General features: G+C 34.2%; 1 long non-coding RNA gene across 1 annotated transcript in view; it reads right to left on the bottom strand.

Moving 5' to 3' along the window:
• Window positions 1-23,281, bottom strand: part of LOC116344019 — a 91,975-nt gene extending 68,694 nt beyond the window's left edge. The window contains exon 1 of the long non-coding RNA XR_004201377.1: window positions 20,903-23,281. This is a non-coding gene — a long non-coding RNA (uncharacterized LOC116344019). The remainder of the gene's footprint in view (window positions 1-20,902) is intronic.
• Window positions 23,282-24,931: the final 1,650 nt, after the last annotated feature.

The raw sequence follows: 24,931 nt of genomic DNA, 5'->3' as shown, positions 1-24,931 counted from the left end.
GCACTTTTATATGTTCATTCATTTATGGTACATACTACATCTACATTGATGTATTGAACTTTATTTTTCTATCTATCTAAGCATAAAGCGTATTGTAGCCTTGGGTCAAAAGCACAAATAAGCAGAAATCAAATAAATTTCCAATGATTCTTATTTGTCTTGATATTTGCTGAGCATAAAAATATCCTCTGTTCCTTCACACATTGCAGTATGTATCGGCAGTATGCAGATATTTTTATGCTACATGCAAAGTATATATCTAGGCAAAGATGAATCGTTGGAAATTTTTCAATGTTTGTGAGCATTTCCAACTAAAATTCCACATCGTCACATCCTCATTTCGTAATTGTAAGAAAACTATTTAAAATAATAATAAACAGCCATTCAAGTGCAGTGATAGAAAATTCTGGTTTCTATAAAATTCAAAAAGCGTGAAACAGTTAGCGATAATATATGCAATTTTGTTCACTCGTACACCCATAATCATGACAAAACACATTTACAGTTAATAGTTGAATCGATTAGATTATCACCGCCCGATCGTATATATGTATTTATAGTAGATGGAATAAAAAAACAACACTGTATGCATAAAATAGTCGCGCGCAATCATGACTCTGTTTAATAATTCATATCGGATGCAATTTTGATATGATTATTGCTGTTAATTCATTCCTTCACATGATAGACTCAAGGCTATTATCTTGGGGATAGGCACGATGTGTATCACTCAAAAGATTCAAATGGATTTTTTTATTGTTTACTTGACATTTGACGTGTCATCTAAGTATCATCCAAGACATATTTATGGAAATCGTCATTTTTATTTATCTCGTTTGTTAATCCAATTGAATGTTTGGAAATTTGTGCAAGATACGTGACAATAAGTGGCGTTTGTTTGACATTTAAATGATTCCAAATGTCACCAGTTGATGTTTTTCTGGTAATGATTCTATTTTGTTGAGTCAAAATTGGTGTTTATCCCCTAGGCTCTTATCGATTAAACGTTTTTTTGTGAATTTAATCATTAACCGGCACACTCACTTTCTCTCTCGCTTTTCGATTTTGTTTATCCCTATCTTGCACGCATAGTTTCATTGAATTTTATTTCCGTTCAAAATTAAATGATATAATAAATGTTGAGCCACAAATTTAAATCAATTTACCAAATTAATAAATGATATTAATATCTTATCGACATTCTGAATAGCTGGCAATAGTAATTGCATTTAAAACGACACATTTTAATTTTTGGGCGATTAATTAAGTCAAAACGATCAATTAAATGTTCATAATGATTTGCCGAGCCACGATTTGTGCCAAATATATAAATATTATATATCGCTAAATATAGGCACATGGACGGTGGAGATGGAGAGAAAACTTTAATGCAAATTTATTTATTATTATTCTTTAATCTTTTATGAACTTCGGTGCCGATGATTAAGTTCCATAGATTGAATAAGTATGTATAATTGATTTTAGTTATGAAATTGTAATACGATTCGATCACTTTGTCTTCTCATACATCACAATCAAGAAGTGTCTACACAATTTTGTATTGATCAGACCGTTTTTCATATTTACATTTAGGATCAAGGAAGAAAATCGTAATTTTTTTCGTTGCGTCTTTTTTTTTATTGAATCAATCGAGATGGCCACTCCATTACTTATATATTCTACACGCTTGTTAACAATTTGCATTTATAATTTATGGGCATTCATTCATTCTATCATTATGCATTTTAGCTCTCTCTCTATCTCAAAAGATGTTCTTTTTTTTACTCCCAACTATGTACTCACAATGAATTCAAAGACATGCCCAGCAACCATTTCTCATTTATTAATATGCACCATTATACCGCCGATCGGTTATGAACGTTCATTTGCGATGCGAATCCAAAAAATGGGTGTATGTGTTGTGTGTGAGTAATAGATAGTGAGAACGAGATGCAGACATGATGATAATGCAACTATTTAATGTATAAACATGCTCTATTAAGTGTGCTTCGGCATTAAGCACATTTGGAACGGCATTGTTATAATTCGCTTAGCACATGTTGTATTTTGTTTGCAATAGATCGATGTGAAAACTGGTTCTGAAACGGCCACTGCCACCGTATTGTCGACGATGCATTTATAATATGGATACTAGATAAGTGTACAGCGAATAACAACAAAAAATAGAATAATTCTCGAAACAGCCATAAATGAAACGAAAAAAAAAAAACAACTGAAATTAATGGTCAACATAGTTTGTTTTATTTTCACGTTTATAATAAATTATATGATGTGTATAATGGCATTCTACCTTTTCAGACACTATCTTCCCATAGACCTTTCAAAAACTGCACGCATTGCAATATTGTTGTTATCACAATACTGTCGCCTGTCGTTAGTCTCGCGCTGCTTACGAAAATAAATTACGTTTTAATTGTCACTAATACATGCAAATCGCCTTTGACCAGTTTTACAAATATTGATTGGTGATTCTCGCACACACTGTACACTGTGTATATTGTGTAGTGTCTATGTAAAAATCGAGAAAGGTAGAAATAGTGTGCTCATATGTGTCACATAACCAGAGCTGTTATCGGCACCTGAGAAGTGCGGCACCCGACGAAGTTGGTGCGCTCTTTTTCAGTTGCCGCACCTCATCCCATGTAAATCTCAAGTGCCGCACTTGAATAATTTTTTTATTGTTTTAACATAAGAATATTGTAAAATAATTTTTAGAAAAAATATTTAGAATAATTTTTACGTTAAACACTGACATTTCTAATGTTGTGAATTTAACAACAATGCATTCAAAGAATTTTGTGAATTACCCAACTGTAATTGTGAATATTTCAGTGAATGTTGCGTGCTACACTGTATGACAGTTCACAATGAGAACGTTTGTTGGACGATTCACAAAATTCGTTGACATAAAGACATTTTGCATGCATTGTTGATAAATTCACAACATTAGAAATGCCATGTTAAAACAATAAAAAAATTATTCAAGTGCGGCACTTGAGATTTATATGGAATGAAGTGCGGCACCTGAAAAAGAGCGCACCAACTTCGTCGGGTGCTGCACTACTCAGGTGCCGATAACAGCCCTGCACATAACCTTTGTAAGGCATTACGCGTTGATGTTGCAGCGAAAATATAAAACTCATCCAACTCGTTTCCATATATCAAAACTGGACTCCGCACAGATACAAAATCTTTTATTTTAACAACGACAAGCCTCATACATTATTATTTATAGGATGTGTGATTACACAAAAAAAGCCTCAGCCAATCGGTAAAATTTGATCGCAAAATAAACTTGAAACCACAGTCTAACATCTCATTTAAATTTTATGTTTGAAACAATAATGACGACGACGACGACGACGCGGCACACACTACAATTTTATTATTCGGGACATATTTACATAAACAAATAAATAGATTTGCGAATGGTTAATGGTTGTGCGTAAGAATTTGTTGAAAAATCGGTCACCTTCTCTTTCTCTCTCTCTCTTTGCTTTTATCTTGATTTGTTAAACAAAACATTTACAGCACTTCTGTTCTTTTTGTTATCAAAAAGGTTTATTACTGCGCCGATAAATGTTCATGAAAAAAGATGTCTCGGATTTTTTTCATTGTAAATATCGCAATGTGTATCTTTTTGCGCACATGCTGGATACAACCTTTTTTTTATAAGAAAAAATTTGGTGTTACTCACTGACAGTAATGTGGACAAATGCATTAGCATTGCTACGTTCCCTCTTCATCGTGGAAAACGTACTTGTGAGCACCCGACATACACTGGGGTATAAGCATGGGTATAAGGATGTCCAACATTCGAAATCAATATATACTAAGAAACAGAAATGCATGAGTTGAACAATTGTAAAATGTAAAACATCCGAGACATACACTTTGTATTCTTTGTATTGGTTTGTGGTCACGAATAAAACGTTCGTTAATTTTCAATTTTTAATAAAAGAATATTTTTATTTACTTGGAAAAATAATCTTTTTTTTTTATTCTGGACCAATAGAAACGGGACATACATAAAAAGACGAAAAAAAAGATTTGAAATGTTTTATTTGCTTCGATTTGATTTTATTGAAATTGAAGACCGCTCATCGACCATTCATGGCATACACATTTTACACAATGAAACATTCATTTGCTGAATTCAAATCATTACTGCTAGATATTGATTTCCTTTCAATCATCCGAATTCGAGATAATTTCATCCCAGGTACCATTTACCATTGGAATCAGCGACCAGTTTTACTACAATAGTACTTCGTATCGGATTGTACATTGCAAAATGTGGTTGCTTTGAATGAACGAGCCACATATGACGCGTTTAATAAAGTGACACTCATACCGACACTCCGTCGTCGAACGCAAATCACAAAATTTTCTCTACATATTTCCCTTCTCTCGCCAAAATATTCGGTTTATTTTGAAAGCCGGAAAAGGTGCAAATGAAAGTGAGGCTTAAAGAAATGAATGAACAGCCGCCGCTGCGTCGCGCGTACAAGAAATTTTACGGTGTTAATATGATATTGAGAATTGTCATGCACACAATACAAAATGTCAATCACGTTGCTTTTCCGCACACATTGTTGATAAATAGATAGATATTGTGTGGTGGAGAGAGGCACTTGTACGCAATTTTCAAGCGGTGGATGTGATGTCAATTAGTAGTTTATTGTTAATTATTGACACTGAAATTGATTAAAATGCAGTGAAGCGTTTTGTGGGCTTTTGAGTTCGCGCGCACATGTCACCTCATCTGCGGTTCAAATATATTGCGAAATGATTGAAAGAAGCGCTTTTCAAAATCGTATACGTATCATCATTCAAAAGCAACCACAAAATGTGGATCATATAAAATAACCATTTCAGAATTTCCTTTTACTTCAATTTATTTCTTCATCATCCGAGAATGCAGCACATCGATTCCAATTGGATTGCAATTTCTTGGGACTATACATTGTATTTAATGTTCACATTTTCATTAGAAATATCAACATAAACTATTTTTCACACTGGAAAAGTATCATCATCATTAATACCACCACCATACAAATGAAATAAGAAACAAGGATAAACTGCACGTTCATCAATCTATCATTTTGACATTGTAATTGTGTGTGTGTGGCAAGGATTCGTAATAAAATTCAGAAATATTTTGTTGCAAATCCCAAAGCCATAAAGAAAACGGCATCCATCAAACCAAACGTACAAAATTTACGTGTTTTTTTTTCGGTAATTTATTTTTATTATTTGTTATGTGTCGATTTTATGGCCATTGAGAGAAGAAAAAAAAAATAAACAAGCGAGTCAAATGTAATGGCCGATATCACAGCAGATTCAATGGGACTTTATATTGTTTTTACTACTAAAACTTCACAGATTGTTTTCTAGTAGCCAACTCAAACTATGCTGAGCGCATACATGTTGTTTGGCATTTACATAAAATGCAAAGTTTGTATGCGTGTGTGTGAGATAGAAAGAGACAGCGTGCGAATTTAGATGAATGATTGGAAAGAATTTCAACCTATCTCATGTCAGTCGGTCCATCGAATATTATTATTCGACCAAACTCGGATGATCTACCTGAAAATGTTTAATTCATAGACATTTGAGTTTATGAATGGTTTGCCATCCTGATACCATGTCACTCACATTTGATCCATCCATTTGAATAATCTGCGGTATCATCCATAATACCTGTGTCAATTGTCTGTAATAAATGGTCTTCGACTCACCATGTTCCATTAGAAATTGCGTCACAACAAACGCAACCACATGAAATGAGAAATGAACTGATTACAAACACAACCAAAAGATAATGTTGCGATAATAATTTGTTATAATTATCCATTGGCTAATATCTGCTGTAACATTGCATTGGTAAATGAAACAGGCGACGTTTTCAAACATTTGGCCACAAAAATGCTTATTGCCACTGCATAATTTATGTGACTGCGATTTTTTTCATTTTCATTCTTTTGTTTTGCCAGCTATTGTCTGTATTTTTGGGGTACGACGTGATATTTACCATTGTAGTTTTTTGGTTGTTGCCATTCATGTCTCATTTTGGTATTGTATTTTATTCAGACGGAAAACCGCGTGTGCATGATGTGTCGGCAACAAATGAGATGAGCATCAAAAGACCAATTTAAAATGTTATATTTACTCCAGTCTGTGTCATTCACAGTATGAATTTACATGGTATATTTTGGTCGGTTATTGTCTCCGTATAGTCGCTATTTTGTATATTGACAACAACACGGAAAAAATGTTTCCTTCAAAAACTTTTTAAGAGCTTTTTTATGTTCTTTAATTAGAATATTTTACATATATACTGAACAATTTTTCGCACTCAAACTCAATTCGTTGCTTAAATAAAAAGGATAATTAAAAAGCCAATGTAGAGTAAACGAGAACGAAATATCAAATGAAAAAGAAATGGCGAAGAGAATAAGAACATTGTCTGGTTGGTGTGTTACTTCGTTCTTTCATCATTCTCTTTTTGTTTACAAAAAAAGGAGAAAAATACGAAATGTGACGGCTTTTGTGCGTTGGTTGAAGCGAGTAAGTGAGTTGACGGGAAGGATATAAGTGGAGTAGTATCTTTGCTTCCGACTTTACTGTACACTGTTCATTATTTATCTTAATCGCATTCCTACAAAATTTATGCCGTTTTTACCTAGGTCATGTCGCCGAATGTATCACTTGAACAGAAACTAACCAGCACCGACTAACCCACCAGAAATAATAATATAAAATCTACACTACAGTTGTTGTCTTTGAATATTTGACCACATTAATTATTCAAATAGATCGACAACATTTCTCCTTGACACTCTTATTGCTTGTTGTCATCAACTCAATGAGTATCCCATTTTCAGCAAAATCAAATACACACTTCTTTAGAATAGACAAAAAAAAACACCATAGTAACAGAGTTTCAGCTTTTTGCTTGCAAGAAATCAGTACTTTTGATGCGGTATCTGACATAAAAACCAATTAATATTTGCAAAACTGGTTTTTGATTTGACACACCGAAAAGCTGGATCGTACGTGCCACGCTATCATTCTAACTCTTAAATGTAAATACAAGCAGACGGAATATAGTCAATGATTTAATGGTGGATTTTCTTATCTCTTTTGTGGCGTTCGATGAAAATATGGACAAAATACTTTCGTTAAACTTTGCTATGGCAACAGATGGTAAGACGTTTTAATTACAAACGTAGTGGAGTTTGTGTCATGGAAATCTGCTTTCTAAATGCATTTCTTTAAAGCTAAATTAATTGTCAAATGGAAATGAAGCGACTCTTGGCATTGCTTGATAAATGAGCTTTGTGTCCATAATGTATATGTGTATGAGGTCAACTTTAAGATTTGGCTTTTCTTAAAATGATGACCCACGTTGAGTTTCAACATACAGTGGGAAAACATACTGTTTTCTTTTCTTCATTTAGTTTAAATTGTTCGAAATGAAGGTGGCATGGTGGTTTGGCGTCTCCTTGGCGCTTGTCAAAGCGACAGTTGCAATATAAAGCTAAGATGCCAATGAATGAATTCATGTTGAAAATTAGATACGAAATGTAATTCAGTTTTAACAAGACGAACTTAATAATATTGACTTTTTGCTTTAAGGACCATTTACCTCAATTTCAAGTATCAAAAGTGGTACCATTAAAGTCGTTTTTTTAACTTTACATGCTCATTTTATTATGCTTACCGAGAATGCTTCAATTCAGTCTCTTCCAAAGACACACTGATGTCAATCTTTTACACTCTTGTTAATAGATACAAGAAAAGTGCATTCATGTCATAAACGCTTTCTCAAAAGATTTTTCGCGTCCCAAATATCAAGTGGAAGGAAATATAAAATAAAATGCCAACAAAAATAATCACCGTTCACCTTAATGGAATGTATGAGTACGATGTGATGGTGATACCTGCCGCTTCGGCAAAAATTAGATGTGTAAACAGGGTGAAAAAAACTCACTTTTTTGCTCGATAGCTTTCTGTCGCTGATAGAGGTTGGTTTTATCACTCTGAGCGTGCGTCTTGTAATGAATCGTTTCGTATGTTTTGCCATTACCAACGGATTTTTAAGGAATTTTTTTAATGGTAAATCCCAAAAATAATATTCAAAGTAATTCTGCCAGAGCAGAAAACAAATAAACATAAATAAAATCGTAACTAGTAAACTTGATGCTATTGCCGAAAATCTGCGCCGCACAGGAAGTATAGCATGTGTAGCAATAGAACCGGAACATTTAACATGCATAAATACGAGTCGGTACAGCACACATCAACATACACAGATTGAGTGTGAGACCAAGACCATACATGCTCCAATCACTTTCAAATGGCGTCGAGTGACTCACTTTAAAAAATCCGAATCGCTAATCATTTCGCAAAAATTTAGATTGTTAAAAGTCAGATATACAAACAATCAATCAAAAGATCTTCATGCAAAAGATTGATACAGCCCCGGCCACATTGCGGTAGGCACAGCAAACATCAAAAGTTGCTCATTTCAAAGACATCAAAATCGATGAAGTTTGGTAATTCAATATAAAATTCATTTTATATTTGATTATTTTTCGTATGAATTTTGTATTGTTATTTTGGTGCATAAAGAGCTTAATGTGAGTTACTTTCTCTATTGTGTTATAATGTTGTTCTTATAGTTATCATGTTGATATTTCGCTGCATTGGAAAAGTCAATAATGGTTGCGTGTATGTGTGTAGGTGGCCTGTATTGTTCGTTCATTTTTCATTATAATTATTATTATTATCATCATCATTATTAATATTCTACATTGTTGTCTAACACTTATTAAACATGATCATTAAAAATGTAAAATAGGTTTTGTAAAAACGGCTTTTCTATGGGATTGAACGAGCCAAAAATAACAAGTACTGTTGCGCGTCTACGGTTCTTTATGCCTCATCATCATTCGGAACGGTGTCGAAAGAAATAGAAAAAAAAACTGAAACAACAACGCATTAAAACACTATGTGCAAGTACTATATTATGTATTTGTAACGAGCACTAGCGCAAATCCATTGCTCATTTTCTGTCGCCCGTTATGATCCCTTTGTTCTCGTCTTCGCGCCTATTTATCGCTGATTGTGTGTATGTGTGCGCCGCAATCTCATTTTGTTGTTGTTATTATTATGATGAATTTTTTTTTCTTCTTCAATTTTGTGTGTAATTCCCTGTGAATATAGGCTTATCGCAAAAATACGAAATGCAATATTCGCAACATAGCATCAAAATTAACGGTGTGTTACACACATACACGCATTATCACCCGGCCGAACTGCCATAAAATATGCAAGAGAGGCAAGAGGAAATGATGAGACGTGGGTATCGTATGGCATTGGATTCAAAGAGAGTAAATCTCTTCATAAAATATAATTAGTAATTTCGAGTTCGTTTCAAAGTTATTTTTCGTTATTTCATGCCTTTCATTCACCTCTCGCCTTTCATCTCAACGCAATTTTCATTGTCGTACCATGGTAGATTCCATAAAACAAATAAGCACCTCACCACAGCCATTGTATATGGTTGTGCAATGTGCAGTGTTGCACTGCACGGTGTTTATGTTTGTGTGTGAAGCACGTATGAGTACATTTTTGGTGCACATTTTAATTAGAACATTTTTTTAATTTTTCTTTTTCGTTTTCCATATGTGAAACTTGGAAGCAATAGCTTGATTATTTTGCGTTTTTACGTTTTCCATTCACATTTTTATCATACATAAATCTAAACAAAATGAATACTAAACAATGAGAAAACGTGGTTTTTCTCTCATTCCATGTAGTATGGTGCGTTTTTTTTGCTATTTCAACTTTTGGTTGATCTCTTCAGTTTTGTAGTAAAACTTTGTCTGTCAGTGCAAGCAAACAAACACACATACATAAATAGAATTCAATGTAATGCTTAATATTAATGATATGGAATGTGTTCTCGTTTTTTTTCTTCTTCTAACAACTTGCTCGTTATGTTTCCGCTGCAATACATTCTTTGTCGACTTTCAACACTTCATTACTTTTTTGGTTGGAGGCCTTTTCGCCTTGCCTTCTCTTATTTTCCAACATACACCGTCAAAGTCCTTGTACGAACGTGTTTAAAGTACCGTTTTCATTTTTGGTTGGCTGTAGCTTAGGTGTTAAGCGCTTTTGCTAATTATTTGCTTCAATGTTGTATATATAGTTTATTTATTTTATATGTGCACGTGATTTAAACACATTTTTTCACTCTTTTCTTTATCATCGATGTATTTGACAACGAAAAATTCATTTGTATTGCTTCCACATCAAATTCGGCTGAATGTTTATAAATGTGATGTTCAAAGAAACTGAATTTATTACTCTCACATACTAGTTTCACATCTTGTTATAAAGTGCATTCTTTGTGGGAATATGTTATATTGTCTGTGCTTTGAATTTTGTCATTTTATTATGAAAATAGCAAACATTTATGGGAGAAAATGTGAACAAAACAGAGCTTCCCGGCTTCATCGGTGGCAAATGTACTGACAAAATACAAGAATTTCATTCCTCATGGATTCCATGTTCTGACAGTTACTTCATAACAAAATTCTATTGTCGCTAGATAAATGTACGGAATGTGTGTTTGTCTGCACTCGTGGTAGCGGTTTTATCTGCATGAATGTTGCATGCGTTTCACGCTCTCATTCACATTATTGAAAGGCGAATTGCATACAGTACCTGTGCAAATAAAGTTTGCGTGCATACGAACCGAAGCCATGATACCTGTAAATGCGTATGTGTGTGTTTTTTTCTCTTCACCACGTCGTCATCGAAGGAAGTATTTGCTTTAATATGCACTGAAATATCTTGGATTGGTGACACACGAGCGCGTCGCGATTTCTTTTCATTTCTTCAAAAGCGCAGGGTGAGCAACATTCTCTCACTCTCTGCCAGTCATTTCATTTCACAAAATTTCGCTACTTTTGTGCTAGATAAGTATGTTCATGTTTTGAACCCGCTAACATCCCTGCATTCAGTGTTTGTGAATGAAACGCATACCTATCGCGATTGGGAAATTGGGAAAAGAGCCTTCAAAATGGTAATTTCTCATTCAATATTTTAACATGAACCACATTACATATGAATAAGAAAGCGCAATGGAAGTATATTCTTATGCAAATGCTCTTTTTCATTCGCAATTCAAGCAACTGGATGATCGTGACACGTTTACACACACACACACACACACACACACACACACACACACATTCTTTAGTTCACTCGCATACTCTGTTTAGCTTACACTATGGCAGAATGTATCGTTGATTTTTTTAATTCAACGAAATTGCCTGAACATTCGCATTTCAAATATTGCAACGAACTGTTACTTGTACAACTGTGACTGCTGCTGCTGCTGCTGCTGCATCTTTGTACTGATACGGCACATAGACGACGAAACATATGCTTTTTCGTGTTCAGTTTTCGGTTTGGGCTTTGTTATTTTTCCACATTAAAATTATTCACATATTTTGCAGCTCATACATAGTAATGGTGTGTATTCGTTGTAAATTCGTATAGTTTCTTTGTTATGTCTGCAATATGTATCTTTTTCACTGTACAGAATGGCATCAGTACACACACACACACACGCATTACGTCAGTGAGAAGGAGAAGATACGCTTAATATAATTTAATTCATGTGATACTCAGTATGATATTCTTTGCTCAATGTTGAATTTAAATGTATTATTTTATGTTCATTTGTTGTTTTTCCGCTCATGCCAGGCGCGCGCGTTGTCGTCAACTTTTCTTTCACTATCTCATTTTAACTCTCTCGAGTGATACTCAAGCCCGTACTCATATTCGGCCAATGTTTTCCATATTGCACAATGTCGCTAACTGCGCCCCTTCTATGCAACAATCAGTGATACTTGTGTTTGTCACATTGCAAAAGAGATAAGGTAATTCATCCTCATTCACATACCGTCTAATTTAATATGTTCGGGATTCATTGTTCTCTCGATCCCCCTTCTCATCTCTCTCTCTAGTCATTTCGAATTTTTACGCTGAATCTTCAGCATAATGCTGTAAGTCTATGTTTCTTTGAAATTTTCAAAAGGGGATGTGTGTCTGTATGTGTTTTTAGTTTTGCAGAATCGTTTGATGAAAGCAATTTGCTACGGTTAACGATTTGTCTAGCTAGGGAATATAGTGGCCTCTTGTAACCGTGAAGCTCGTTAAAAATCCAAACATTTGCATGGAATACGACTTTCAATTGAGTTCACTTGGAGCTACACTCATTGTCCATACATATATGGAAGTGTGTATGCATGTACAATGTACATATATGATGGAGAATTTGTGTTTGTTCACATATTTCGGGGCTATTTTCCGATGCATTGGCAATCATATGCATGTGCGTGTGCGAAACAGAACACGGAAGATTGTATATAGATTGTATTCATAATGGCATTCAGTTACAAGCCATGGCTTTATATTTTCTTTTCAATTAATTTCCATCGTATCTTTAGAACGATAGACAATGGAACGCTTTTGTGATGATCAACTTATAAGAATTCTCTCATTTTAAAATTTTCTGCAAAACAATGAACATTCGTTCGCATAGCAAAGAAATACGAACGTCAAAACGAGCAGCAAAAAAAAACACCATTTACCACATGCGACTAAATCAGAAGCGGTTAAATTGAGCTAATTCATAAATCCAACCGCAGACGCTTCGTAGCTTCATTATGTCACAAAAATTATGCTATCTTATTTTGTTATTGTCGTATGCCGTCACACATTTTGCATATGTAGAAGTGAAAGCTTAACGTTTATTTATTTTTATCGTTCGCTCAACTGTCCTCACCATAAAATACACACCATATTAGTTGTGCTGACAGCAATCATTTTTATACGATGCTCGCTGCAAGTTTTATATCTTTACATTCTATTTTCGTATTCTTGACAGCGAAGTGTGGTGGAGCCAAAACCATCACACCGAACTAGTAGCAAACTTATTTAATAGATAAGTCAATCAAAAAGAAATTTTCGTTTATCATTTTTATCGTTTTTGACGATGATAGAAAATTGCGATCAATTTTTTTCCATTTATTTTTTATTTATATTGTAGAAAAAGCAAAAACAGACTTACAGAGAGAGAGACCAAAAAATCTCACTATCCAAAATGAGAAATTGTGTGCACTGCACAATGATTTCAATTGGAGCTACAGTGTTGCTTGTGATTAGAAAACATCAGAACGGGGAAAATCGGTTGGCCTCGATTTTAGTGTAGCATCGTTTTTCCTGTTGCTGGTGCTGTTGTGTCGTTGTCGTTCATTTCCAGACTCGCCAATCCGGCTAATATTTTCATTTCTCAACATTTTCTTTGCAATTTTTCATTTGAAGAGCAATCAAGAGTTTCGAGAGTGAGAGAGAGAGAGAGAGAGAACAAGCAAGCAAATGAACAAGAGAACAAGAACCGGTTGCCAAGCCAAAACTTTTATCCTCGATGCACCAAATTATTTCTTACATTTATCTTTTTTCGCATCTTTTTCTTATCTCATTGAAAACAAATTTCTAAAGTATGTTGAAAAAGTTGAAATGTGTGTTCACTGCATTGCATCCTCTCACAAACACACACACATACTCGCCGGAAGAGAGCAAGAAGCACTTGTGCACCGGTTTAAGAAGAAAAACTACCTCAAACAAAATGAACGCAAAGAGATCCAATTGCACACGACCAAAAATGAAACGCAAAGAAAAAGTAATGCGTTTTTTTTTTCTGCAAGCAGTAAACAAGTTCACATTTATTTGCAAATCATGGAAAACTTGAAGTAAAATTTATTACAAAGACAAAAACGGAAACGCAAATCACCACCATATAGCATATAAAGGGTTGAATAAGTACGCGTTCGCGAATAAGTGAGCAAGTGAAAGAACGAATAAATGGTGGTGGTGGTGATGGTGGCGGTGTTGCTACTGTAGCTCTCAAACTTAAAAGATGCATATGAATGATTGAAACCACAAACCAGAGAGATACGAACGAAAAAAAAAAATTGAAAAAGTTTTTCCGAATGAGAAAATGTTTGTGTGCAGTTCGTTTCTTTTTTGTTATACTTGAAACATTTACATTTTCTCAATTTTATTCTTGAGATAATTAAATTGCCAAGAATATTTTGATGCAATCAATTGGATCGCTTGTGGTATGTCGGTTAAAGTAAATGTCATAATTAAATGAATACGATACAAACATGAAATTTATCGTTCCGGTTGAATGTAAATACGAAAAACACACACACACAAATTAGTTTTTCTTTACTTTTCTACAAAAACGCATGTCTGCAACAGCCGTCGATTTGTTTGCATTTAATGGGTGTATCTATCTAAAGTCAAAGTTGATTGTATCCGCTTGTGCTTATACACAATATGAAGTAATTAACTGCAATCTCAATGATAAATGTTTGTATTTTCTTTTGATCAGTGGCTCTCAAATCAGCCGCTGATTGAAAACGTCTTACTTTGTTTATTTGTCTGTTTATTTATTTACGTTTACAATAAATTAAGATCTATGAGAGGCATCTCTATAGCACTCGATGCACTCGAAAATGAAAATGGCTAAAGCAGATATAGACAGACAAACGATAAAGATGAAAATAAAGCGAGCAAATGCACATGAAAATCAAAATTAAAAAGGATAGAATATATATCCTTTTGTGTATCTACTGGTGTTCGTTTGCTCGTTGAACGCCATTTGATTAGTTATGCTTGCACAGAGAAAGCAAGAGGGAACGAGAGAGAGAGAGAGAGTAATGGAAAGTAAAAAAAGGTACGGTAATGAAACGGCGATTGAAGAGAGGCGCGTAAATAAAATGAATTAAGATATGCTGCTAATGCATTCTTTTCACCAACAATAATATTAATTTTATATAAAAGAGATAGGATCTTCAGACATGTTTCCATCTTTTTCACTTGCATCACAGTATCTCTTCATTGTTTCGGTCATCGCGTTGTGCGTACTCGCTTTTTTCGTCGTCGTCTTTTTCTTCCAGTTTGTATCTCATTGTTGGGCTGTTATCCTGGATTACCTTCTTTTATTCAATGCATTCATCCGTTCCTTATTAAGGTTTTTTTTGTACTTCAATTTTATGGTTGAGTAAAAAGAGCAAGACATTGAGATTGAAGAGTGAGAAACGGCCACACAACGAAATATAGGCGATGACAGAGAAAATGTGAAGTATATAGATATATAACGAGCTGTCGCCTGAACGAGAAGCAAAAGAGGAACAACAACTGCAACAACAAAAGGATGAAAATACCAAACGAGAAATGAACAACCGTAGATTATAAATCCAATGGTATTTAAAATCAACACTTCAAGCGCATAATTATTTTAATGAAAGGTCGGAGCACATTATGAGATCTAAGTGAAAAGATTAATACAAAACAAAAAAATCGACAGATAATGAGAAACAACAAAACGGTATGCGTGCACGTAAATAACCTCTATTACCATTTTGAACAATTCAATAAAAGTGAAAAGATGAATTATGAAAGAAAAACATGGGCATTTTTTTGCTGCTCCTTACAAATAAAAATGTTTGAAATCGTATGTGTTGAGAAGGATGGAAAACAGTATTCAGCCGAAAGTAAACGTGTATAAATAAAACGTAAAAAAGGAGCATCTGCATGTTACACAAAATGAAGTAAATAGAATGAATCTCATCGTGTTTGCCAAACAGTATGTGAAATAACTTGAGGTTTTAATGCAATTTTATTTAAAAAAAAAAAACGAAGGTAAACTAAATGTTTTGGCCTAACAAATCGAATTTATACAAAGTGTACGTGTGTATGGAATACATGTTAACAGGAAGAAACGAAACATACATTATTCCGAAAACATTTTGATGTATTTAAATGGCCGGCAAATAGGAATAACAGCCACAGAATTGAAACCACTATTTATATGTTTGTGTGTACATAATTTCTGGACTTGAACATGCATCACGGACGAATTTTATTCGTTTCTTCTCATATGGATCTCACTCCTTCTCTCTGTTCTCACTCACACATATCCACTTTCCCACAATTACTTTTCCGTTCGTTCGTTTGCTCACTCATATACAATTCGCATGTATGTCCATTTGTTACGTCCCTTTTGTGTGTATTTTGTGTATAATTTAACTACCTGAAACGACCTTTTTTCAATTTCCCCGAAATTTAATATCTCAATTTAATTTATTTCCGTCTCTTTTCCACATATTCGGGCATCAGTGAGCCGGTGAATCTGTATATGCTGAAAATATCATCCTAAATACACACACACACACACACATTCGCCACATCTTTACATTCACATGGTAATCCAATATATTTGCGAGAAAAGAGCAAATATCGTGTCTAATGCAAAGGCTCAGTGCGTGCTCATCAGAGAGAGGTCGAGAGAAAATTGCGTTCAGACACCAACTGATATGTTTCTAACCTATATACGCATTACATATTTTCTTACGCGATTATCATTGAGCATCTTATTGTGCGTTTTGTTTTATACAATTACTATACATGGGTCTGGTAAGCTGCTCCGATTGTTATTTGAAATGGATTCGAAATGGGAATGCTTGAGAAATGTATATTCATGACTAGATGCATGTTTGTCGAACCGACAATTCTTTTGAATACCAAAAGTACAATGGAAATTAGAATGAAAAAAAGAGAGAGAGAGAAGAAATAAATGTACGAACGAAGAGGAGTAAAATGTGTTTTTTCTCTTTGTTGATATCTTAATTTATATGTCTTCAACTTGAATTCGATACGGCTGTGTGTGTGTATGTGTGGTGAATGGTTTGAAATTAGGTACCCTTGTAATTGTATGCTCTAGCAAACAATAAACAATGAATATAATAACAAACAACAACAAAAATTATTTCTTTATACGCAGAGGAATGACCAGACCACACCACAACTGTTTTCCACCTGAATGCGTTTGGTTGCGTTCCAAAAGCAACGCTCTTTCCTTATCGGTTGATTGAAGAAATGACAGCCGTTCTCGGTTGCCATCAAACCGAATCCCGCCAATTAACATTGCACTAATCTTTAAATAATAATTATATTAGATCATTTTCTCTACGCTGCGCACACCCGATGTCGAAAAATAAAACAAAAAACCATTGTTTCCCGTAAATGCCACACACAGAAGACTTAAGATTTATTGTTTTTTTTTTCAAATGTTATATCGTCTCAAACAGGATGAAATTCAGCATTTTCTATTCTTTGTTTTTCATTGCTGACACTGTCAAAAATACACTCATTTAAATAAGTGTAAATAATGGGAATAATTGCTCATCAGTAACGAAAATTCCATTTCGTTGGTGTCTTTGAACGAGAGCAGTGATGAGGTAAACGAATTTGATAACCATTGAAAAAAGCATTTCCACCGAAATCATTAAGCGATAAATTTTATTTTCATCGGCCAACAAACAATGTCAATTCATTATCCGAAATATTTTGCCAGTCAGCTCGAGAAAGGACTTTTGATCGAAAAAAATGGGTACCTTTTTGTACTTTGTCACGGCAAACATCTTACGCAACGTTTACAAAAATGAAAATAAAAACTCAATTAGACTTGTATAAACCGATTTCGTTTTCATTGGATTTTTATGAGAAATATCTTTTGATTGTAACCATCACATATATACCGCTTCACCGTTTTCTTTGTGATGCCAAAGTATTTTCAGTTTGTATTCAATATTTTTTCCGTCGCCCTTCTTCTTCTCGTTCTTTGCCTATTCGCAACGTTCATTGAATGTGAGTTCCTGTGCGGCGGGGGACTCCCGAAAAATTAAACGTCATTAAATATCAATATAAATTCAAGGTTTCTGGAAATGTCGAAATAACACGTAATTGAAATATCCGTTCCGAGTTGTCGTAAACACCAATAACAATATGAAATTGGAAAATGAAGAGCGAACAAACGAAAATGCGAACACCCAAGCTCACGGAAATTGAGTTGCACACTTATTCATACAAACAAACATATAAAAAGCAAAAATCTATTCGATAAATGGTGCCAAGCACTGAAAGCAAAGAAGAAAAACTTGTTTGAATTGGAAGAAGAAATAAGTAGGAATATTTTTTCTCTCTCTGCCATACCATTTTATTCGGTCGTTCAGTTGCCCATTTAACTGTCAGTGAATGAAAATCGACGTGAAAACTTTGCCGATTCAAAACGACAATGACGACAAGACGACGAAGGAACAAAAAAATGATTTTAATGTGCAAAGTCATTAGAAGTCATCAAAATATCAAAAGACATATTTAAATGTCGTTTAAGAAACTTACATTCCAAAATGGTCAAAATCATATCGATTTTCTGAGCTTTATACAATGTGTACACTGCTCGTTTTATATTCCAATATTTGTGAATTTTTGTTTACTTTTATCAACTAAGAATAGAACGTATTATGATGAACGAAAAAAAAACTTCCGACGAAAACAAAAAAAAAAATCATGTTTTGTTCTCAAGTTACATAATTAATTCGGCTGATAATCTTTCTTGGCCCATTTTAATCGCACGCCGCCAATATTAATACACCCAAACTTTGTATTTGGTGTTTGAAAGTTTTTCGGGTGATGTTGTGTTGCTAGTTTGTTAACTAAGAATAATAATGATGCGCGTTGATGCCATCAAAATGAAAATACTGAATAAGTTTTGGGACGAAGCGGACACATAGTAATATAATCGAATCGTTTTTCGATCGAATGAGCACAGTTTTCATAAATGGAAAAAATGTGGCGCATTCAGGTGACGGCCCCGACTGTGTGCCGCTTGGCAAAATGGCAAGATCCGAATTTCATTTGTCAGCGATTATTCAAAGTTGAATCTGGGGCCAAAGTGTTGCTGGTGTGCTGTGCAAAGAATGATAATCTTCGCAGAAAAATGGGATCGACATCGTTGCAGTATATCATCATCATCATCATCATCATCATTGGGTAAAGAGAAAACAACATCAAACCATTCGATCTGAAATTCATATCAAAAGCAAGCCATTAATCACATAAAAGAATGATGAGCGCAATCGAAAAGAAAAAAACCGGCGAAGAAAAGTTTATTTTGGCATGAGAATGGTCTATATATGAAGTATGCGCATATCAAGTCTGTCATTCGTTGTTTATGGCCGTTAATTCGTTCTCTCTGACTATTTCATTCATCCCGTTTGTGTGTTTTGTTTGTTTTGTGTATCAAACACGTTGTAATTCTTCGAATGTTCTTTGGTCAGTTTTCCCGTCACGTATGGGTTTGTGTTTGCCCATATTTATAAGTACACATAAACGCTATTGCGAATGGTGATATTCTTATTTTCATTCTCTCTCACACACACACACACCATGATTTGGCTTCTCTTATTTTCTCTTTTTGCCTCTCTTATGCCTCGTAAGCTACATACTTAAGATCTACTTATGTATACCTTTCCATTAAAAAAAAAAATGTCTATGGTATCTGAAATGTTTATTTAGACAATTTTGGAGAAATATTTGTGTTTGAGCATACACACATTTTATTTTCCTTTTGCATTTTTCACCTTCTCAGAGTCTTTCTCGTTCACGGTCACTCCGCAAACATTTAACATGTCTCCACCCAATTTTCATTGCATCGAAATGTAAGGTGGTAATGGTGAACAAGACATGAACGAAAAAAGAAGTGTGTTTACTTTAAAGAAAAATTATGCGAGAATTGAATAATGATAAAATTGAAAAAATGACAAATCGAATGGAAGAAAGAGAGAGTTTCTCAAATACAATATTTATGTTACATATCTAAATACATTTGTACACATGTAGAATTGTCGTATTGGTGGAAAATTCATTATTTATTTTTTATTAATTCAAAACGGAAAATCTAATGAGAAGCTAACAAAGCATATATTGGCTGACGGTGACCATAAAAAAAGACAAAACATTAAAGCAGAAATTTATATGTACATGCATTTATATATGTTCACAGTATTGATTGAAACAGGCCCTTTTTTAACTTAAATCCGTTAATTGTTCTCTCTGTGTCTCTTTCTCTCTCTGTGTGTATTGGTTCATTAAAAATGCGGCTGCCACAAAACTATTGCGACAAATGTATCGATTTCACATTACGAAATAGTACGCAGCACAGACAGTGTATTTTGTGATCGGAAACAGTTTTGTTTAGAATTTCGATTGACAAATCCAGCTAACTCAATTAAATTTTAAATCGTTCAATATAAATGGAGTTTTGCATCAAATTGAAAATTCGGTGAAACGAACAATCGAACGAAACGGAACAAAAAAAAAAACACTAACAAATGGTTTAAACATGAATTCAAATTCAATTGTTAACCGAATTCTTGGACAAGAAACAAAATCTGGCTGAAATACCGATTTATTTGGGCTAAAAATGTGTACACGTGTTTTAAACTAAAATACACACACATAGCGGTGTGTGTCATGTACAAGTACATGCAAATGCATTTAAAGGCGTAAAATTAAAAATTGGATTCGCAACGAGAACGACGACGACGTCGACTATTAATGGCACTGTCGAATGCCAACATATGGATTCGTATACGAATTTTGCCGTTAATGCATTGATCCCCGGCATTCCAGTTTTAATTTAATAGAATTAAAAGCAAATAATTGAATCACATCAATCGAGCACATGGTGCAATTACGGAATTATTCTACTGCACTTCAATTCATTGCATACATGCATACATGTACACATGGCACCGCAATTCTGCCAATTCAAAACTGCATCTCTCACTCAGTGCACAATGCTTGAATCTTTTGTTGGCATACAAAAAAAGAGATCTACATGCAATAAATTTAAATATTCACAATCGAAACGATTTCTCACCTGTAATTCGGGCGGTTGGTAAAATGTCACACTCGTTGATTTGGGCGGTATTTTTTTATATCAGCAAATTCAATAGTTTAATTTATACCAAAACTTTCTTCAGAATTTACGGATGATTTTTTTTCAGCACTTCAGTTTTGCAAAACCAATTATATAGTTTGATAATTGCAATTGATGATACTCAAATATCAGAAGTTATTTCAAAACTTAAGAAAACAAGACGTTTTAAACAACTGATTCACAATTAAACGCATGTAATTTTTGTCTCAGAGCTCTTTTGGAGTAAAGTTTTTGAGATTGATGCGTTTTTGTACTTACAGTGTTCGGCGTTAGCACAAAATTGTTTTTATACCGCGCAAAGTTTAATTAACATTCAATTGTGTTGGCGATAATAAATAACGAATTGCCGCAACAATACGCTGCTGTCACTCAAAAACTCTGCCGTTCGTCTCAAATGGAGTCAGTGTGCGTTTTGTTAGTATAAAAGCATTGAGAGTATATCGTGACGTGCAAAATTATTATTAGCGAAATTGAATAATTTTAATTTGTGCGTTCGCTTTTAGATTACTTCATGGAGCAGCAGCGCAATGAGTTGATGTTTCAGTATCTCCCACTCTTTCTCTCTTGTTGTTGTTTTCCTCAATTTTTAACACTTTTATTTTGATGGTCACCAACCGTTCATTCAATCACACACAATAAATCGAAATAAAACTCGTTTCCTTCGCTTCTTCTTTGGGTTTTCTTGTGTCGATACGAAGATTTTAAGCAATTCGTGTTTTTTTATATATATATTTTTCAAAATTTCTGATTGTTATTTATTTGATTGATATTACTATTTTAATTCAAAAGTTCAACCGGATCACGGTAACATGAAAAAAAAAACTCGATATAAAACGTCCATCTCATGAATTGAAGTCGACATGTATCAAATGAGCAAGTACATAAACTTGTGCCGTTGATTTTTTTTTATCGTCACAAGAATGTGATGTTCACTTTATTACGATACGAAAGACGCCCATAGAATGCTTTTTTTCTCTCGCTATTCTCGTTCGTCGATTAGTTTCAAGTTATATATTTTGGTGTCGAAACAGAAATGTGTTAAATATTCAATACATTTGGTTCGATCTTTCACTTAAGTCACATCTAAAACGCAACACTAACACGTACGTTCAATTTCACTATTTTGTTGCTGTTTCTTTCTTTTGTATTCAGTTTTCGCCAATACAATTTACACAAAATTTGTTTTGGCAATTGAAATTACATAATTTATACAGTTGCGATCGTCAATGGTTTTGTAGTTGTGCGTATATGTACGCTATTTTCAATATATGGCTTAACTTGTGTGTGCTGCTAATTTGTTGTGTATTCTCGAATTGACGTTGTCTATACGGAACAAGCAAAACAACTTTACTCGTAGCGATCGAAAATGACCACGAAAAAAACCCAAACGTAAGCGAGCAGCAGCAGCAAGTTGTTTCTCTCGGGCTCTGATGATGATTATGATATTTGTCGAGCTGTATATACACGTAGCTAAAGATGATGTGTGTATGAGAATTTTATATTTTGTCTCAATATTTTTTTACACGAACTCTATTTGTATAATTTGTTGTTTTTTTTTCGCTTTGGTATCGCTTTATTTTATGCAAACAACAAGTAAGCTCACTCGTCGACTGTGCACTTCTGTCCGGTTATCGGTTGTTGTGTATGGGAATACACAGAAATGTCTGAATTGAAATTGCGAAGTTAGCGATAGTCATAACCACGAAAGAGATGAGCGAAAGAGAAAAATTGTCATAAATCTGATTTACATACGAAGAAATAACATACACATATGTAGTTCGATTGAATGGTTTTTATTCGGTTTTTTTGTTATTATTTTTATTTTTAGCACTATTTGGATCTTGCCTTATCATTTCTCGTTCTAGGAATTTCCTTCAGTTAAATGAATACGTATTCCATTGTTTTCAATGCAAAAAAACAAAAAACTTAAAAATTAAAACCAAAACGAAACGAAATGAAATGGTGAAGGTGAGATGTAAACTTGTGTTTGTGGCGAGATTTCAAATACACTGGTAATTTTTGGCAATTTTATGTGCGTGCACCGAAAATCAGCGAACGAAAATTTAATAATTCCGGTTTATTTTTCACACAATAATTTCATTTATCTGAGGTTTAAATTACTGAATTTTTTTTATTGTTCGCTCATTGCGATTGCATGCAAACTGTATTTTAAACAAAACAAAACAAAAATCCGTTTAGCTCATGCACATCGACCGTATAAGATTCAGAATTTGTAATTTTCGCGATTTTGACTCGAAGATTGTACACACAAACGAAATAACGTCTATTGTCAATCACATTCGAAATAAGACTGATATTATGCTTGCACAAACACCGTAAACACAGCGCTGAGTACTGACGTTGTGTTGTGTATGCTCTCCAGCACACACAGTAGCGGTCGGAGCAAATGTTAAAGCAGCGCGTGAGCGGCAACAGCGATAGCACATACAACACATACCATGCATATCACGGCACCGATTTTCAATGTGCAAGAGTGTCGGATGTTATTGTATGTCTCGCGGATAGAAAGTATGGATGCGGGAGAAGCGTTACGTGTGCATAGACTTGAATTGTAATCGCAACAAACGACCGCGCGTATGCGCTTCGAATATTCCAATGGCAAAGGCAGAACAACTGAATGTGTTTATTTTTGTTGACATTTCAATGTGTTTGTGTTAAATATTAAGTGCGAGCAATGCTCAGGCAGACAGACAAGACAAATCGAGATCGACCGGCGAGAAAGAGATAGAGATACTGAATAAGCACAAAAGAATGAAGCGCACAAATCGAATAAGAAAAATTGTGTATGAATGTATGTGAAAATGAACGAAATGAATGAACGTATGCGGTTTGATGAGTATTATGGATTTAAGTGATTGAGAACTGTTAGTATTTTGTAAGTTGGCATTTCATTTTCAACTTTTCAACGCATTGATTTAAGTTTGAGCGATAAAATTTGCCACATCACTGCAAAAACGGTTTCTGTTGATATAAACAGAAGAGCTTGAAAATGCAAACAATAGTTTTGTTTAATAGCTGGTTATGAATATTATTGCATCGAAATTGATGTTGATCTGTATGCAAATGATGAGGAAAAAAGATAAGACGGCACCGAAAACAGTGATATCACTGTATTGGTGTGATTGCGAGAGAGAGAGAGAGAGAGAGAGAAAGTAGCTCTATGGAATTTTGAAAATGTGTGCCGATGTGCATTCTTCACTCAAGATCGACTATGCATAGCCGGATTGTATATTGGAGCAAACAAGTAAATAATTTTCCATGTGTTTCGTGCACAATGGTACAAAGTTTATTGTGTGCATTGGAATCTTTTGTTTTCTTTCCATACAAATTGTTTTTTTTTCTATCCTCTTCTGCCAATGATCTTTTTCTCCCATTTTCTCTTGACGCATCAAAACTTTAAACCGCCAAAGAGCTCTCGCTGGTATGTTTTTCCACATTTCAATCCAATACAATCTATGCATCCCAGTTTGCCTAATCATCGGAAGCGATCTAATGTTCTACCACATGAAACTCCTTCTTCTTATTCTCATAAAATATTGCAATGTTTTCCGCAATTATGTGCATGTAATTCACAAGTTGATCTCAAACAAATTTTACTCGGGCAGAAATCGGTCAAAAGTTCATTTACAGCAAACTTTGATGTTATTACCCGATTCATTTTGGAAGAACATATAATATCTATATATATATGTGTGAATGTTACCTAAAATACTAAATGTTTTTTATGTCAGCATTTTTTTGGGACGTGGCTCCAACTTTATCTAGTTTATCTTAATGGTTGCTTTGTTCAGTCGCCTGTAAAACACTAAATTTCCGAAAACATATATACACTTAGTTTTATACTTTATTTGGTTTTCCATCAAAATGTTTTAAATGTTCCAATTATTTCAAAAATGCGATCAAATTCAAAGATTTAATCGAAGTGGGAGTATGTGTTTTGTTCATCAT

This window comes from Contarinia nasturtii, unplaced genomic scaffold, assembly GCF_009176525.2.
Source record: "Contarinia nasturtii isolate CC-2019 unplaced genomic scaffold, AAFC_CNas_1.1 Cnas_scaffold_78, whole genome shotgun sequence".
Classification (NCBI taxonomy): domain Eukaryota; kingdom Metazoa; phylum Arthropoda; class Insecta; order Diptera; family Cecidomyiidae; genus Contarinia; species Contarinia nasturtii.
Note: the sequence above shows the minus strand (reverse complement) of the source record. Positions and strands in the feature narration are given on the sequence as shown.